Genomic DNA, 18,060 nt, shown 5'->3' with positions numbered 1-18,060 from the left:
TCTTGCCAGCCACGTGTTTGTCGGATTTTTACTTTTGTGATATTTTTTCTTTCCATGGGTCTGCAGAAATTAAAATACCATAAGCCATCAGTTGCTGAGCAGACAAAAAATGTTTTCTCTCCAAGAAGGTGGGCGATATCTCTCTTCCACCCCCCACACCTCCTCCGACTCTACCCCCTGTTTCTAACTCTTAATAGTCAGTCAGCTCTTGACCATAAACAATTTAAAACAAACCAACGAGCTGGAAACTGCCTGCCACATAGTAGGTATTCAAGAAGTAATTTCTTAAGTGAAAAGCAAGCTAATACAAATGTTCTTTGTACTAGAGCAAAGAACATTCGGAGGAAAATTAAGAGGCCAGGGGAAAAAAATTATCTTGGCGAGAATGTGTGGGTCTGTTGCCCGGGGACTCTTCTTGGTGCTGTGCGTGTACTTTTGAAAGGGCTAAAAGATGGTCTCAGAAAGGCTGTTGTGTTCCTTGGCCTTTCCCTATATAGGAACCCCGATCTCCTGAAACCTTTTCTGTTATATCTGGGAACAAGGAAGAGGGTACTTGGGAGGGCATTCCAGTTCCCAGAAACTTTAAGTGCAGTTTGCTTCATTTAATTTAAATCTTTAGGAATTAATAGAAGCACCTCTCAGGTTTTCTCCCTGGGGAGCATGTCCACTACTCTCTCTTTATTCCTAAAACAAAAGCAAGTTACACCCCACAAAAATCTTCATTCAGATCTCTAGACGTCTGTAAAATGCAGCCCACCTTTTCTTATCCTAAATTCAAAGGGAAACAAATTTAAGTTAATAATTGAAATCGGTTCACTTTTATGTTGATTTTTTCCATTTAAAAATAGAAGTCTAAATGTTAGCTGAAATGACTCAGTTTCTTTAATGTTTTAAAATGACAGAGGAAAAAATATAAATGTATTAAATTAAAAATTTACCAACTACTGATAAATTGAAACTGATTAGTTCTTTTTAAAAATCAGCTGTTCACTGAATTCTAATCCTCCCCCCACCCCCACCAAGAGCTTCTGTGTATAGTCAGAGGCTGCAAGAACACAAGAGAGAGGAGGCAGCTGGGGCTGAGATGCAGACCCTTTTAGCCCCCAAATCAGTTTTGCCTCAGTGACCTGGCTGTTTTAGGCTGAGGTTGGGGAGACTGAATGATGTTGACTGGTGTTTCATCTCTCCCCTCTGAAGTGAGTCCAGCTCTAAAATTAACCTGAGAGAAGGGTTATTTCTTGTCAAGACTCACATTCCCAGGTTAGGGATAGGAATGGGATGACTTGGGATTCCATAATTTATCATCATTCTTTTCTTTGGCTTTTTAAAAATTAAAGACAACTACTCAACATTTATTTGTTAATTTTTTTTTTTCTACACAACTTCTTTGGGAAAATTTAATCTTCAGTGCAGAGTTCAACTTAGTTTGTGAGAGTTAAAAATATAGCTGCAGGATACATTGTTTTCTTTAAGAATAATGATTTTTAAAAGTATTATTATTATACTTCTTGTTGTTCTCCTCCCCCCTTCCTCCTCCTTCTCTATTTTTTCCTGGAGAACTGTTTGGTCTAGTTACATAATTCAATTCTCTGAATTCAGAAACACTGAAACTTGACTCCATTTTAAAGATGGGATTCTGATCCATTTTCTTTCATTGTGAACATACAAATACATGCAGAGAGAAAAAAAATTAAGAGAATAAAACAACTTAAAAATTTTAAATATAAAGTAAAAAAAATCAATGTCTACCATTGTCATACAAAATTAATTTTAGTATTTTCAGTTGTTTTCCGTTTGTAATAGTTTTATATTTTGTCATCTTATTTGTATATCTTGATTTTTTACTTGCTGTTGTGCCATAAGTATTTTCCCATGCTGCCTCCAAGTTTTGATAATGATCATTTTTAGCCAGCATGTGTAAGTTAATCATTATTCTTAGATATATGTTACATCAAATTTTTTTTACTTTTGTCAGTGCTGAATAGGTATTTGAGGGCATATAACTTTTTCTTCTTTTAGATTAGCTCCTTTGGATAAATCCCCAAAATATATATTGCATTTTAAATCTAACAGTTATCAATGACTTTCTATTTTAAAAGGTTCACATGTTTTACAAAAAAGACACACACACAAACTGGAAAGCAGTTAGGAGGAAAATACATTAAAATATAATTTTTCCATTTTTTGTTTTCTAATGAATCATAATCAATATTGAAATAAACTTACGGTTTCTATGAAATATAGAAAAAGAAAATTTCACATTTACTGACATATGGCCACTTTGACTTCAAAGTGTTTGAAAGAATTTGTCTTTTGTTTGCTTGGTTTTTGTTTATTCTGTTGTTGTTTGCTTGTTTTTCATTGTTACTGTCTTCAGATATTTTATTTCTTCCTGCAACTTGAAGTCTTAGTGTGGTTCTTTTAAATGCCTATACACTTTGAAAAAGTGTACATTTGTCCCAATTTTAAAGCACATTCAGCATTTTCTCCTGTCAAATAAATAAAGGTAACTATGTGTTTAAGATAACTCATAAAATGTAAGAGAATTATAAGCAGAAAAGGAAATTTCCTCCTTCAAATTATTATGTAAAAGTGTTCAATGTTTAAAGCCTTAAATAGAAATGTATTTATTCCAGAGATAGAAGAGATTCAAGGAGGAAAAAGAACTTGAAGAGCAATCATTTGTTTTTGTATGGGTCACGCAATGTGTGTGACAAAGCTGCTCAATTTTTGGTTTTGGCCCAGGTTTACAATGTAGAAACTTGGATCAGGCGGGGAGTCATTTATTTTATTAACTTAAAAAAAATGGATATTTCCAAATTCAATTTGTTAGTCAATTAAACTGTACCACACTAGCCCCTATTGACACATGTAAAAGAGATGGTCGATAACATTCCTCAGATTACAAATACTGCATTTCACTCCAAAATTATTTGGTTAAAAGATAATGAACAACTTTGTTTAGTCCCTATTTTGCACAAAATGTAAAATAGATTATTGGTTTGTTGGGGGGGAAATTGTACAATTGAAGAAAAGACAAGGAAATAAATGTTACTTTTCAAAATAAAACAAATTGTAAAAAGCAACAAAAGTGAGGGAATACATACCTCAATATTATTTGGGAATAGTAGGAAGACAATTTTGTACTTGAAAGCTACATATCTTCTAGGTATTTAAATGATTTTAATTCAAAATGAATCAGTTACAACATCAAACTGCATGGAGTTAATTTGACTTTAGCTGCATAACTTCTATGTTTTTTAAGACTGAAAGAATTTTTCTATCTGGAAAGCAAAATATTTTTGTTTGCTTCATTAAAAATTTACTTCTGATGATGAAATTAATTGATTTTACTCCTGTTTCTAGTTAGGACTTTTTTTTTCACGAGGTGTCTTAAATGTTTCTGAGTGCTTAAAAGGGGATGCTACTATTTTTTATTAAGTTGAAAAAAGTAATACATATACTATTTCACTAATATTTCATCAGCAAAATACTCATTAAAAACACTTCAATCTGTCTTTGTAAAACAAACCTTTCCTTTGTAAAAGGAAAGGGACCCAGCCTAACAGTATATTATTTTTTAAAAACTGTTTGTCTAACTAAATTGAGATACAATTCTAAAAGTGATTTCAATTTTCATGGGTTAACAATCTAGAAAGAGTTTTGGTCCACACACTTCTCCCATAAATGCTGAAAATTTTTTTAGAATTATTATTAACACAACTTCCATTCTTAAACATAACTGGAAAGTATTTGATTAGCATGTGTATGATAAATGATTGAATAATTTTTATGAATTTCTTTTCACTTCTAAAATCTGCTTACAAAGTGTGTAGGAAGCAATATTAGAGTTATTTCTAAATTGCTTTGAAATGAGGTTCAGGATCTCTTTCCCTATCTTCCTCTTCCTCCCCGCCCCTCCCCCCGCCCCTCCCCTTTTTCTTCCCCCCTCCTCTCCTTTTGTTCCTCCATTTTTCTTCCTACTCCCGACACTGTCAATTCCTTTCCTCCTCCCCCTTTACCTTTACCCTCTTTTCAATTTTTCTTTTTTCTTTGTTACTTCTCTCCCCCCTTTTATTATTCTCTGACTCTTCTGCCCCTCAACCCATTTCTTCCCTCTTTTTAATCCGTGTACCTATTCAAACTTTCTATGCTTTTCTTCACTCCTTTCCTCTTCCTTTTTCTCCCACTATCACTGACTTGTTGTCATTCAAACTGTTATTTCCGGTGAAGTGGAAGGATACAGAGATGCTTGAATTATTTTATACACCAAAACGGGAAACTTGTTACATCTTTGAGGAGAACTCCAGGGTAATTCAGACCCCAGAGCTCCTCCATCCTGTACTCCCAGCATGTGTTGTCTGAACATTCACTAGACACTTGTACTTCTTTGCATCATTTTCCTGTGTCTTGTGTTGCTTATAACTAATTTGGTTATTAGCATTTTATGTTTCATATCCCTGGGGGTAAAGACTATCACCCAGGGAGTCAGACACAGGTGACTGACATATATATATATGTATATGTATATGTATGTGTATGTGTATATATATGTATATGTGTATATATATATATGTATGTATATATATGTATGTGTGTGTATATATATAAAATAAGTATCTTTTGATACTACCTGAGAAGAAGATGAGGTCAGTGCGATTAGATAAAATGCTGTGCTCAGCCTGTAAGTGCTTTTTCTTTCCTTCCTTCTTTCCTTCCTTCCTTCCTTCCTTCCCTCCCCCCACTCCTTCCTTCCTTCCTTCTTTTCTTTCATTTCCCCTCCCCTCCCCACCTCTTCTTTTCTTTTTTAAATACAATACTCAACCATCATCGGATGAACTACAAGTAAATGCAGCCATCCAAAAAACGGACTGGTCTACGTCAAAAATAGCAACCAAGGGGTATCTCTGGGCTTGTCGCTCCCTAGTCTTGTGCCCATGACAGTACCCATTGCCCACTGAGGAACATCCTCTCTCCATGTCTGGTCAAAGGAATAGCCTCGGAATTATTCTCAACTCAGGGTTTCAGGCACTCATTGGCAACCATCAGAGTTAGTTGGCACATCTCTTTGTCATCCTGATCTCCCTTGATGCCACACAGCCAGCATGACAATCTCAAGGGACAGTCTACATGCACCTCCTGCCAAGAGCCCTCTTAGGGTCTTCCTCTGGGAATGCAGCTAGCACCCCATTAACCATGTAATGATTTGTTATTTTGTATGTCATCCAAAGCAAAAATGTCACTCCAGGACAGCCTTCCATCTTGGTGACTATCTCCCAGAATGTCTGGTAGAGTCACCCACCCATAGTAGATGTTTATTGAATATCCTAGCTATCGATACAGCTATGAACCCTCAAGGAGAAGTCAAACCAATTTTTATAGCAGGTTAAATTAAAGAAAAAATTAAGCCGGTCATGAAAATAGCAAAGTGCTTTGTTTTGTTTTTAATTTATAATACTCATTACTAGCAAGAATATAGTGAAATAAAACATTCCATATAACTGTGGAGGAAAACAAATTTAAAGCAACAAAAGCCTTTCAAAATTCATACCATTTGACTAAGAAATTGCACCTTTGAGTAACACTTCTACCAAAAGTCCAGTATATAAAACTTTTTTTTCAGCCTTAAAAAGAAATGAAATGAAATTCTGATACCTGCTACAATATAGATGAACCTTAAAAACATTACACTAAATTAAATAAGCCAGATACAAAAGGACAAATATATGATTCCACTTACATGAGATACCTAGAATAGTTAAATAATTCACAGAGACAGAAAGTACCAGGATTTGGGAGGAGCAGGTGGGGTGGATAGTTAATGTTTGTGGGTACAGAGTTTCAACTTAAGAGGATAAGAAAGTTCTTGAGATAGTGTGATGGTTGCACAACAATGTAAATGTACTTACTGCCACTGAACCTTACGCTTAAAATGGTTACAGTTATAAATGTTATGTTATATATATTTTACCATGATTAAAGAAGGCAAAAAATAACTTTTTCAAAATTAAAAAAAAAAAGAACATGGCTGTGTTATGTGCGTGTCAAGAAAAAAAATGTTGGCAATATAAATGCTTAAAAGTAGTGGAATCTTCAAGTAACTTTAACATAGCTACTTAGTAAAATATTATGTAGCCGTTAAAAATTATGTTCAAACAAGGCCAGTGGAGCTTGTGTTTGGGAGATCTGGGGGGTTGTTAGAAACAGAAACTCTGCTCCTGAAGGACATACACAAAATTCCACACTCTCTGAGTCACGTTCTTGAATGGGGTTGTGATTTCCTGCGTGTATACATGTGTCAAAACTTATCAAATTGTACACTTGACCTATATTTTATATTTCCTACCATCCTTCACAATAAACTGTCAAGAGTTCCAGATCAAGCCTGAACATATATAATGCAGAGGAAGAAACGTGATTTACATTGAGTTTAAAATTAAAGTTTTAAACTAGACTAAATTTTAAAATAAAAAATTTTTTAATTATTAAATTTGATCAGTTTTTCATTAAGTGGTGTGAAAATGAGATTCCATAGATCATCACTGATGACTGTGATTAGAGAGGCATGAAACTATCTCATGTTACACTCTGCTTAGTTTACAAACTGGCCACATGAATACAGTAATGGATGTATGTCTGTATGTTGTTTCCTTAATTAAATACAACAGAGGTAATATCATTTCACAGTGTAACCTCAGTAATATTAGTTTTACCGACAAAATAGATTATTTATTTCATTTTATTTTTTTTGGCTGCACTAGATCCCTAGTTGGTTCCCCAACTAGGGATCTAACTAGGGATCTAACCCGTGCCCCTTGCCTTGGAAGTGTGGAGTCTTATCCAGTGGACCACCAGGGAAGTCCCCAAAATAGATAATTTAGCACTTGTTATAGAGTTAAATTTGGGGATATTGTTTGGACTCAGTATTTTGTATAAAATTCCTTGAATACATGTCTTATTATTTTGAATTTTCTCCTTTATCTTATTTTACCTGAGTATGCAAATTCTTAACTCAGTTACTAGCATAAATCTTTAATAAAATAAAACTACATTTGTGTTAAAACATCAAAAAAAATTATGTTCAAACAGAATTTAGAAAAACTTGGGGGAAGCTTACAAAAAATGCATGTCACAAAATTGAGTATTTGTGCTTATATAGTCTGTGTGATTGAAAAAAAAACTACATGTGCATAAAGACTAGAAATTACCTTACAGCAACTCTTGCGTGTGGGTACCCAGAGACATGTGCAAGAATATTTTACATCAGCGTCGTTTATAATAACAAAACCTAGAAATGCTACAAATATTCATCAACAGGAGAGTGGGTAAGTAAAGCCAGGTATAGTTATGCAATGGAATACTAGTGAGCAGTAACAGTGAATGAATTTTAGCAATGTGTATCAGTATGGGTGAATTTCGTAATGTCGATTGAAAAAAAGAAAAAAACAGAGACTGAGTAATATACACATTATGGTTCCATTTATATAAGTTCAAAAAAATATGCAAAACGAAACAATATATTGTTCAGAGATGCATCCAAAAGAGGTTAAACTTTAAAGAAAAGAAAGAGAATGATAAGCAAACTTCCAGAATGTGGTGAATTTTGGGAAGTAGCACAGGGATGATTGTAGCGAGGCTCATAGGGCACTTCAAAGATACTGGGAATGGATGTCCTAGTTCTTAATCTGAGTCATGGCTATGCAAGTGTTTGTTTTATTCTTGAAACCGTGCGTATATAGTTTGCATTATTTTCGTTAAGTATAAATATTTCATAATAGAAATTAATGGAAATAATAAAGTTTGGAAAAATTGTTAACAATACTTTTTTTCTTCCAGTTTTATTAAGATATAGTTGGTATACAGCACTGTATAAGTTTGTGTACAGCGTAGTGACTTAATGTACATCATGAAATGATTACAAGTTCAGTGAACATTCATCATCTCATATGATACAAAATTAAAGAAATAGAAAAAATTGGTTTTCCTAGTGATGAGAGCTCTCAGGATTTATTCTCTTAACCACTTTCGTATTTAACCACTTTCGTATATATCACACAGAAGTGTTAGTTATATTAATCACATTGTACATTACATCCCTAGCACTTCTTTCTTTTATAACTTGAAGTTTGTGACTTTTGACCACCTTCTTCCAATTCACCCTCCTCTCACCCCCCCATTTCTAGTAACCACAAATCTGATCTCTTCTTCTATGAGTTTGCTTGTTTGTTTGAAGTAATGACATACAACCGTATGTTAGTTCCTGGTGCAGAACACAGTGATTCAATATTTCTATACATTTCAAAATTATCACCACTAACAATAACTCTTTGGTTTTGAGAATATGAGTGGATTTCTTTCTGTTTCCTCCCACCCTCTCTCTTTCTCTCCCCCCTGTCTGTTTTGCTGTCTCTTGACTCTGCTATATTTTCAAGATTTCTAGACTGTCTATTACATTTTTACAACAAACTTTTAAAAAAGGTGAAAGGGATATTCAAGTTAATCATCCCCAAATACCTTTAAAAGCTAGGGAATAGCTTTGGCTCATCCGCTTTTCCAAGATTTGATGCAGCCAGTTCTTTTCCCATTAGCAGTCAGGGTTGAGGGTTAACTGCAACTCACCCTGATCCATCATGGATGTGGCTTGACTTTAGCTAAAGGTCTGATTAATTATACATGTATTCATAATAAACTGAGGTGGTATGTGCTAAAACTTAGGACCAGCTGGTGAACAACAGGAAGCAAGCACCCAGATTCACACCTGCCCAGTCCGTCCTGGATCTTGCAGACACATTGCTCCTTTCAACTCCCAGGCTTGAGTCATTTTCGTTCTCATTTGCATTCACTGGAAACCTGTAAGGCTGAAGCTTATTTCTTCCTCATTAGTCTCGGAGTTTCTTGCTGAGGGATCTCATGTCCTTCAATACACTGGAAACCACATGGCAGGATCCATGTTGCTTCCTGTCTCTAAGTGAGTGGCTTCATTATTTTTACCACCTAAGATCTCTATTATTCCCTCATGAGCCCAATATTTTGAAAAACGTTGCCTATCAAAAAATTCCATCGATCAAGTAATATCAAATATTGAGTGGTTAAGCAGAGCTTCCACACAAGTGGCAAGAGGTTATACTACTTCCACCAAAAGCAAAGGGACTTGGCATTGGCATTTACCCATAGAGCCTTGCCTGGAATAATGTCTGATTGGTTTGATGTCCTAACTGGCTGAAAATAGTTCATGGATATACTGTACCCATTATACCTTCCTTCCTTCTGTCTTAGAGCCCTGGATCTGAGGACCCTAGGGTTTGAGAAACATTAGTCAGGACGAGCTTTCCTAATTCCAGCACTTTGACTGGGAGGAGAGCAGAAGAGGAAAGAAGAAATGCAGAGAGAACATTGTAAAATGTGGTAAATACCCTGAGGTGGTAGTATCATTGTTTCTATCCTATTGCTCAGCTAGGCCACAGATAGGTAGCAAGACCAGGAGTCTAACCCAAATATGCCTGGACCCAAGTCCTTGCACTTGCCATTATACCAGTGGAGCATTTAAAAATCTCAGTGCAGGGCTTCCCAGGTGGTGGAATGGTTAAGAATCTGCCTGCCAATGCAAGGGACATGGGTTCAGGCCCTGGCCTGGGAGGATCCCATAGGCCGTGGAGCAACTAAGGCTGTAGCCACAACTACTGAGCCTGAACTCTAGAGCCCACAAGCCACAACTACTGAAGCCTGCGCACCTAGAGCCTGTACTCCGCAACAGGAGAAGCCACGACAATGAGAAGCCCGCGCACCGCAACAAAGAGTAGCCTCCACTCACGGGAACCAGAGAAAGTCCAACACACAGCAACGAAGACCCAACGTAGCCAAAAATTAATTAATTAATTTTAAAAACAAGACAACTCAGTGGGGAAATGATAATCTTTTCAACAAATGGTGCTGGAACAATTGAATATCCATATGCAAAAAAATAAATATCCTTCCATACCCCAACCTATATACAAAAGTTCACTCAATCATATACCTAAATGAAACCGCTTAGGTCATGTAATTAACTGTAAAACCAAAAACTATAAGAATTCTAAGAGAAAAATCCTTGTGACTTTGGGTGAGGCGAAGCTTTGGTACGACACCAAAAGCAAAATTCACAAAAAGCCAAGCTGATAAAGTGGACTTTATGAAAATTTTAAAAAACTGCTTCTCAAAAGATACTGTTAAGAGAATGAAAACACAAGCCACAGTCGTGATCATCTTGCAATGTACAGAAATATTGAAACACTATGTTGTGTACCAGGAGCTAATATAGTGTTGTAGGTCAATTATACTTCCAACAAACAAACAAATTCATAGAAAAAGATCAGATTTGTGGTTACTAGAGATGGGGGGTGAGAGGAGGGTGAATTGGAGGAAGGTGGTCAAAAGTTATAAACTTCCAGTTATAAGAGAAAGAAGTGCTAGGGATGTCATGTACAGCATGATGGACATAATGAACACTGCTGTGGGTTATAGATGAAACTGGTTAAGAGAGTAAACCCTAAGAGTCTCAACATAATGAAAAAATTTTTTTCTTTTTTTAAAATTTTCTATCTTTATGAGATGATGGACGTTCACTGAACTTACTGTGGTAATCATTTCATGATGTATGTAAATCAAATCATGATGCTGGACACCTTGAATTTATCCAGTGCTGTATGTCACTATACCTCTAAAACTGGAAGAGAAAAATAAAAATGCAAAAAAAAAAAAAGACACACCACAGACTGGGAGAAAATTTTTGTAAATCATATATCTGTCAAAGGACTTGTATCCAAAGAACTCTCAAAGGAACTCTCAAAACTCAATAACAAGAAAACAAACACCCCTCCCCACAAAAATTGGCAAAAGATTTGAGCAGACATTTCGCCAAAGAAGATATACAGATGGCTAATAAACCCATGAAAAGATATTCAACATCATTAGCCATCAGAGAGATGCAAATTAAAATCACAGTGAGGTACCACTACATACTTATTAGAATGGCTAAAATTTAAAAGACTGACCATATCCGGTTTTGGCAAGATGGTGGAAGAACTGGAAATTTCATGCAGCTCTTGGGAATATAAAACGTTACAACCACTTCAAAAACAGTTTGGTAGTTTCTTAAAAAGTTAAATATACCCTAATCCTAGGTATTTACCCAAGAAAAATAAAAGCATTATGTCCATACAAAGACTTGTCCACAAGTGTTCAGAGCAGTTTTGTTTTTTTTTTGCAGTACGCGGGCCTCTCACTGCTGTGGCCTCTCCCGCCGCGGAGCACAGGCTCCGGACGCGCAGGCTCAGCGGCCGTGGCTCACGGGGCCCAGCTGCTCCGCGGCATGTGGGATCCTCCCGGACCGGGGCAAGAACCCGTGTCCCCTGCGTCGGCAGGGGGACTCTCAACCACTGCGCCACCACGGAAGCCCCTTTCACAGCAGTTTTATTTGTAATAGCCAAAAGCTGGAAATAACCTAAATGTCTGACAACAGGTAAATGGATAAACAAACTAATGTAGCCACACGATCGAAGAATATTACTCAACAATAAAAAAGAATGAACATCCCGCCACAATGTAATTGAATCTCAAAATAAGTATGCTAAATGAAAGAAGCCAGACAAGAAGAGCACATACTGTATGATTCCATTTATATAAAATTCAAGAAAATACAGACAGATCTACAGTGACAGAAAGCAGTTCAGCGACTGGACAGAGTAAATAGTAAGAGCGAGAGGCTCAAGGAAACTTCTGAAGACAGCAGATATTTTCCTTACCTTAGCTGGACTGATGGTTTCATGGGAGAAGACACGTGTCAAAACAATCATTTGTACACTTTAAATTAGATATGTGAGTTAATTATGTGTCAGTTTTACCTCAACAATGCCATTAAAAAAAATCCCAGCACTGTGGAGGGAGCGGTAACTTGGAAAAATGACCATTTTCCATCGTCATAGTAAAGATAAGTTCACACAAGGATCATCAAAGGTGTTAAATAAGTCTGAAGGTGGGGGAAGTCTGATGAGGAAGAGGGTATGTGCATTGTCCTAACATGTCTCCGTGTACACTGCTTATTAGTTACAAGGAGAAAAATAGTAACTGTACAGTGGGAAAATCCAACAAAACTTTGGGTGATCAAAGTTATCGTCAGTTATGGGAAGGCGGAAGGCGGAAACATTGTTCCTCCAGATGCAATACCTCGAAAAGGACACACTTTCATTTTCTAGTGTTCTGGTCGGGATGCATAACCTGAGTCTCAGACAAAACCAAATGGAGAAACATTCTATAACGTAACTGGTCTATACTCTTAAAAATGTCAGTATCATGAAAGAAAGAAAGGCTGAGAAACTGATTAAAGGAGAATAAAGAGACATGATTAACTGCAATACATGAGCCTGGGCCTGATCTAAGAACGGAGGAGAAATACCTGAAAGGATGTTATTGGGATAACTGAAAAAATTGTAATATGGACTATATGATTTATATCAATGTTAAATGTCTCGAATTTCATAACTGTACTTATTGTGGTTAGATAAGTGAATATCCTTGTTTGTAGGAAATGTGGGTGAAAATATTAACTGGTAAAGGAGCATGATGTACATAACCTACTCTCAAATGTTTAAAAGATACATAATAGAATGATAGAAGAAAAGTGGCAAAATATGGAAAGTTGGTGAATCTGTGGGTACATTGGAGTTCTCCATATTATTTTTGCAACTTCCCTGTAAGTTTTAACTTATTTCAAAATAGAAGGTTTTAAAAATCTCCAGACAAATGACACAACAGAGTCTCTGGGAATGACACTGAGGCACTAGGATTTTAAAAATCTTTCCAGGTAGGGTTGCCAAATTTGGCAAATAACAGTACAGGATGCTCACTTAAATCCGAATTTCAGATAAACAGCAATCTTAATATTTTTTAGTATAAATACCTCCCATGCAGTATTGCTGCCTACCCAAGGAACTACGCTCTTGGAATGCAATTCTTCTTTTATTTCATTTTATTTTTTTTATTTGGCTGCGCCAGGTCTTAGTTGTGGCAAGCAGGATCTTCATTGCTGGCATGCGGGATCTTTTTTAGTTGTGGCATGCGGGCTCTTAGTCGAGGCATGCAGGATCTAGTTCCCTGACCAGGGATCGAACCCGGGCCCCCTGCATTGGGAGCGCGGAGTCTTAACCACTGGGCCCCCAGGGAAGTCCCTGAAATTCATTCTGATACCTGTCCTCTGCTAGTCTTGTAGCATATCAGAGACATTAACATGCATTATCCTCCTTCAATACCTAACATCATCTCCGTTTCTACTCTTGCAGTGAGATAGGGACTGAGATAAATATAAATAGATATTAAATGGCCAGAGTTTATGATGATGAAAAGAAACACTTAATGAATCTAGCATCTTCTATACTAATGATAATGAAGGTCAACATTTTTTAACACTGATTATGCATATGGTAGCCAACCTCTAAGGTGGCCCCCAATGACCCCGCCTCCTGGTATTCACAGCCTTGTGTAATCCCTCCCACATTGTGCCAGGGTTGGTCTGTGTGACCAATAGCATACAGATGAAGCGATGGTATGTTGCTTCTGGATTTAGGTTTTAAAAGACATTTAGGCTTTCATCTTAGGTGCATGCCCTGCCTCTGGGGGAAAGAAGCCATGCGGTGAGCAGCCTTATGAAGAAGTCCACATGGTGAGGAACTGAAGCCTTCAGCCTACAGTCATGGGAGTGAGCTTGGAAGGTGATCTACAGCCCCAGATGAGTCTTCCTTTGAGACTGCAGCTCAGCTGACATGAGAGACCCTGATCTAGAACCACCCAGCTAAGCCGCTCCCAGATTCCTGATCCCCAGAATTGTGAGAAATAAATGTTCTTTGTTTTAAACTGCTAAAATTTGGAGTAATTTGTTACACAGCAAAAGATAACTAAGGTATCAAGATATAATGTAACATAATGTATCATCTAAGTATACATGCTTCCCAAAAGAATTCTTTGAAGCAGGAGCCATTACATTCCCCATTTTGCAGGAAGGTAAACTAAAGCACAGAAAGGGCACATTGCTCCAAATCACCCTACCAGGAAGTATAGATGGATCTGTCTCCAAAGCCCTCCCTCACCCCTACTCAGGAATTTCAGAGCCTTCCATGTTTCCGATGCTGGGCTGAATCAGCCTGACCTTATTATTTCATCTTATTTAATTCTCACCATAGAGTGAGATAGGGGAGGTAATTCCAGAGAAAACCACCAGCCAGCACTGGCAGGAAGCCCTCAAGTTAACAGGACACACACTTTACACTTACCTATAAGCTAGGCAGAGCAGATTTTGCTTTCTTACTTAGAGACAAGTAAGCTAAGACTCTGAGTGGGTAAGGCCTTTGCCCAGACAAAGCCAAACAACCCCGGGAGTGGTGAGCAGGTAGAGCTGGGCTTGAATACTTCTACTCCTCTCTCCATCCTACCAGGCTACTCCCTAATCTAACTAATGAGGGGCATGTTTTCTGAAGTTGCAGAAGGCCCTCCCCATACACACTGCAGGAAAGTGTGTGTGTTGTGTTGATGGGAGGGTGGGGGGGCTCACTGGGGACCCTGGAAATGACTTCATCCCTCGTGTCCCCGTTCAAGGAAAAGGAAGGGAAAGCTCTTACTTTTCACCCCTCTCTTCACTCTTCACCCCTCTCTTCCTTTCCCTGGGGTGTGCTCCCACCTGGGAGAGAGAGGGAATGCTGCTCTCTCTGGGAGGGCCAGTCCTTTGGCCTTTTACCTAAATGCCAATCCTTTCCCTCCCTGGAACTGAGAACCTGTGGCCACCCCCTCCCAATTCTAACTCTTCACTGCTGTTCTCCTGTGGATTAAGCTGCAATTACTAAGGACTGAGCTCTTTTCTCGACAAACAAAAGCAGACCAAAAACAAAACAAAACAAAAGACAAAACAAACATACAAAAAGCAACCCTTTGAAAACAGCAAGAGGGACTGGTGTTAAAACTAAGAGGGGACTTCCAAACCGATCCCCTGTAGCAGATGGTCAAGAGAGGCTGTAGGTAGTATTAGGTTGGCCAAAAAGTACCTTTGGTTTTTTAAGTAAAAATAAAAGACACATTTTTCATTTTCACCAAGAACTTTATTGAACAACGTATTCACCCTTTTGTTCCACTACCTTCTGCCATTTTTCAGGCACCTTCATAATTCCGTCTTCCCAAAACTTTTTATCTTTTTGAGCAAAGAACTGTTCCAGGTGCCTTTTACAGTCTTCCAGGGAACTGAATTTTTTTTCATTAAGAGAATTTTGTAAAGACCTAAGTAAATGGAAATCTGAAGGCGCAAAGTCTGGTGTATATGGCGGATGAATCAGAACTTCCCAGCCAAGCTGTAACAGTTTTTGCCTGATCATCAAAGAAACATGCAGTTTGCGTTATCCTGATGGAAGATTCTGCGTTTTCTGTTGACTAATTCCGGATGCTTTTCGTCGAGTGCTTCTTTCAGTTGGTCTAATTGGGAGCAGTGCTTGTTGGAATTAATTGCTTGGTTTTCCAGAAGGAGCTCATAATAGAGGACTCCCTTCCGATCCCACCATATACACAACATCACCTCCTTTGGATGAAGACCGGCCTTTGGTGTGGTTGGTGGTGGTTCATTTCGCTTGCCCCACCATTTCTTCCATTCCACATTTTGTACAGTATCCACTTTTCATCGCCTGTCACAATTTGTTTTAAAAACGGAACGTTTTCCTTACGTTTAAGTAAAGAATTGTGTGCGGAAATAGGGTCAAGTAGGTTTTTTTTCCCTTAACTTATGTGGAACCCAAACATCAAAGTGATTAACCTAACCAAGGCGGTGCAAATGATTTTCAACACTTGATTTCGATATTTTGAGTATGTCGGCCATCTCCCGCGTGGTATAGCGTTGATTGTTCTCAGTTAATGTCTCGATTTGATTGCTGTCAACTTCAACTGGTCTACCTGACCGTGGAGCCTCATCCAATGGAAAATCTCCAGCGTGAAACTTCACAAACCACTTGTGACACTTTCAATCAGTCACAGCACCTTCTCCATACACTGCACAAATCTTTTTTTGCATTTCAGTTGCATTTTTACCTTTCTTGAAATGATAAAGCACGATATGCCAAAAATGTTGCTTTTTTCTTCACACAAAAATGGCTACACAAAAATTCACCAATTTTGATGTCTTTTTTAAAAAGCACGCTGATATGACAGCTGTCACATAAAATCTAACAAAATTGTTTTGAATGAAGTTAAAGACAACTAAGCACTCCTAGAGCCATCTTATGGAAAAAACTGAATGAAACTTTTGGCCCACCCAATACATACTTTCTTTAAGATCGTTCTGGAAAGTATCTCTCTTGACCAGAGTGGTACTGGAGGCTGAGTGGGTAAAAATGTCTGGGACTACCCCTGTGTTTGCGATGTGACTGGGGAGGAAAGATGGAGGTGGTCCTTCTAGGAATCAGGAGAGACCAGATGACTCGGCAGAGTTTGTCAGGGTTCCAGTCACCTCTTGTCTCCTCTTCAGGAGAAGAATAAAATCTGCCACCTGGTGTAAGTGAGCTCTGAGAGGGATGTCTGCTTTCTGAGTCAGCCGGTGAGCTCGAAGAGCAAGTGAACTTCTAAAGCAGAGTCCACGGCAGGGAGGCTGCAGCCAGCCCTCTGGATCACCTTGGCTTGGCTTCGGAGACTGGCCTGGAATGTCTGTGGTGGCCCTGTGGGCCTTGCGGGGATGGTGAGTCACCTCTGTGAGCTGGAAGAGCCAGCAAGCCTCCAAAGCTCTTCTGCTACTCCAGCTCCCGGGGCGCCTCAGTCCAGATGCCAGGAGGGTCTGGGAAGCAGCACCCTGGGTTCTCCTGCAAAAGAGCTGCCATCACCCGCTCCTGCACTGATAAAAACTGTCCCTGGCTCTGCAGACACCCCAACCCCACAGACTTTCTCCACCTCTCTGGGCCATCAGCCATTGTGTCTGGGCTTCCAACCAGTGAGGGGCATTTCCTGCTTCCCCATCCCCTGTGTCCATCTGATCCCTCACATCCTAGAAATTCTCCTCTGTGGACTGAGGCTCTGCTCACTCCCTGCCCTGCCCCCACCCCTGCACTGCACTGGACTCAACACACCAGGGCGCTGCCCATCGTGGCATCGACAGGCTAGTTGGGTCGCCAGTTGGGTTTATTGAACTATTTTAAGTCCAGCAGGCCCTTCTGATCCCCAGAAACTTCCCAAGGCCATCTTTCCCATTCCCTGGCCTCCCAATACGCCGTGCGGGGTCGGGGCTGTAGGTTCCCCTGGGAGTCTGGTATCTTCTCTGATCTCCTTCCCTGGTCCTCCCCACATCTGTCCCTTCCCCAGGACCCAGGCCACATTTCTCCCTAATTTGTCCACTGTTGGGCATGAGAGCCCCAAATCAAAGGGAAACAGGGAAGGGGGCTGCAGAGAGGTCACTTCCAAGAGGAAGTGGGCTAGGGACCAAAAGTGCAGCTGGCCTTCAGAGCAGCTCACCCCCAAACAAATCCCCAGAGCACCAGGCAGGGGTTCAGGGCTGCTGGGACCCATCCCAGAACGTTCCTTGACTCTGGTTTGGCGTGAGACTTAGGGGTCCCAGGGAATGATGTCCACACTTTTTGGATATGCTGTGCCTCCGGCAGTGGGGCTCAGGTTTCGCACCAACCCTTTTGAGCCCATTTGCTGTGCCGCTCAGCAGGAAGCAGGATCACAAGCAGCCTCCGCACCCCCTTTGGAGGCCAAATCTGAATTGACGTCTAATCTCTGCCCATTGATAGCTAGGAGATGGAATCTGGAGAGCTTGCCCAGAGAGAAGTTTTTCGAGACGGTGGAAAGTGGGTGGTGGGTCAGTGAGGTTTCCAGGAAGCAGAGGTAAGTGACCATCCTAGTCAGCTACCTCTCATCCCACACAAGCACTTAATTTCATGCTGGACCGGCTCCCAGGCTGGGGAGTTGACCTGGAAAGGAAAGCGGCCTTTACTCAGCCCTGCAGCTAACAGGCAGGGCAGGAGCGGGGCTGTTTAGGGTTCAAAGTACCCACAGAGAGTGGAGAGG

This window comes from Phocoena phocoena, chromosome 19 (genome assembly GCF_963924675.1).
Source record: "Phocoena phocoena chromosome 19, mPhoPho1.1, whole genome shotgun sequence".
Classification (NCBI taxonomy): Eukaryota; Metazoa; Chordata; class Mammalia; order Artiodactyla; family Phocoenidae; genus Phocoena; species Phocoena phocoena.
This window is presented reverse-complemented; position numbering follows the sequence as displayed.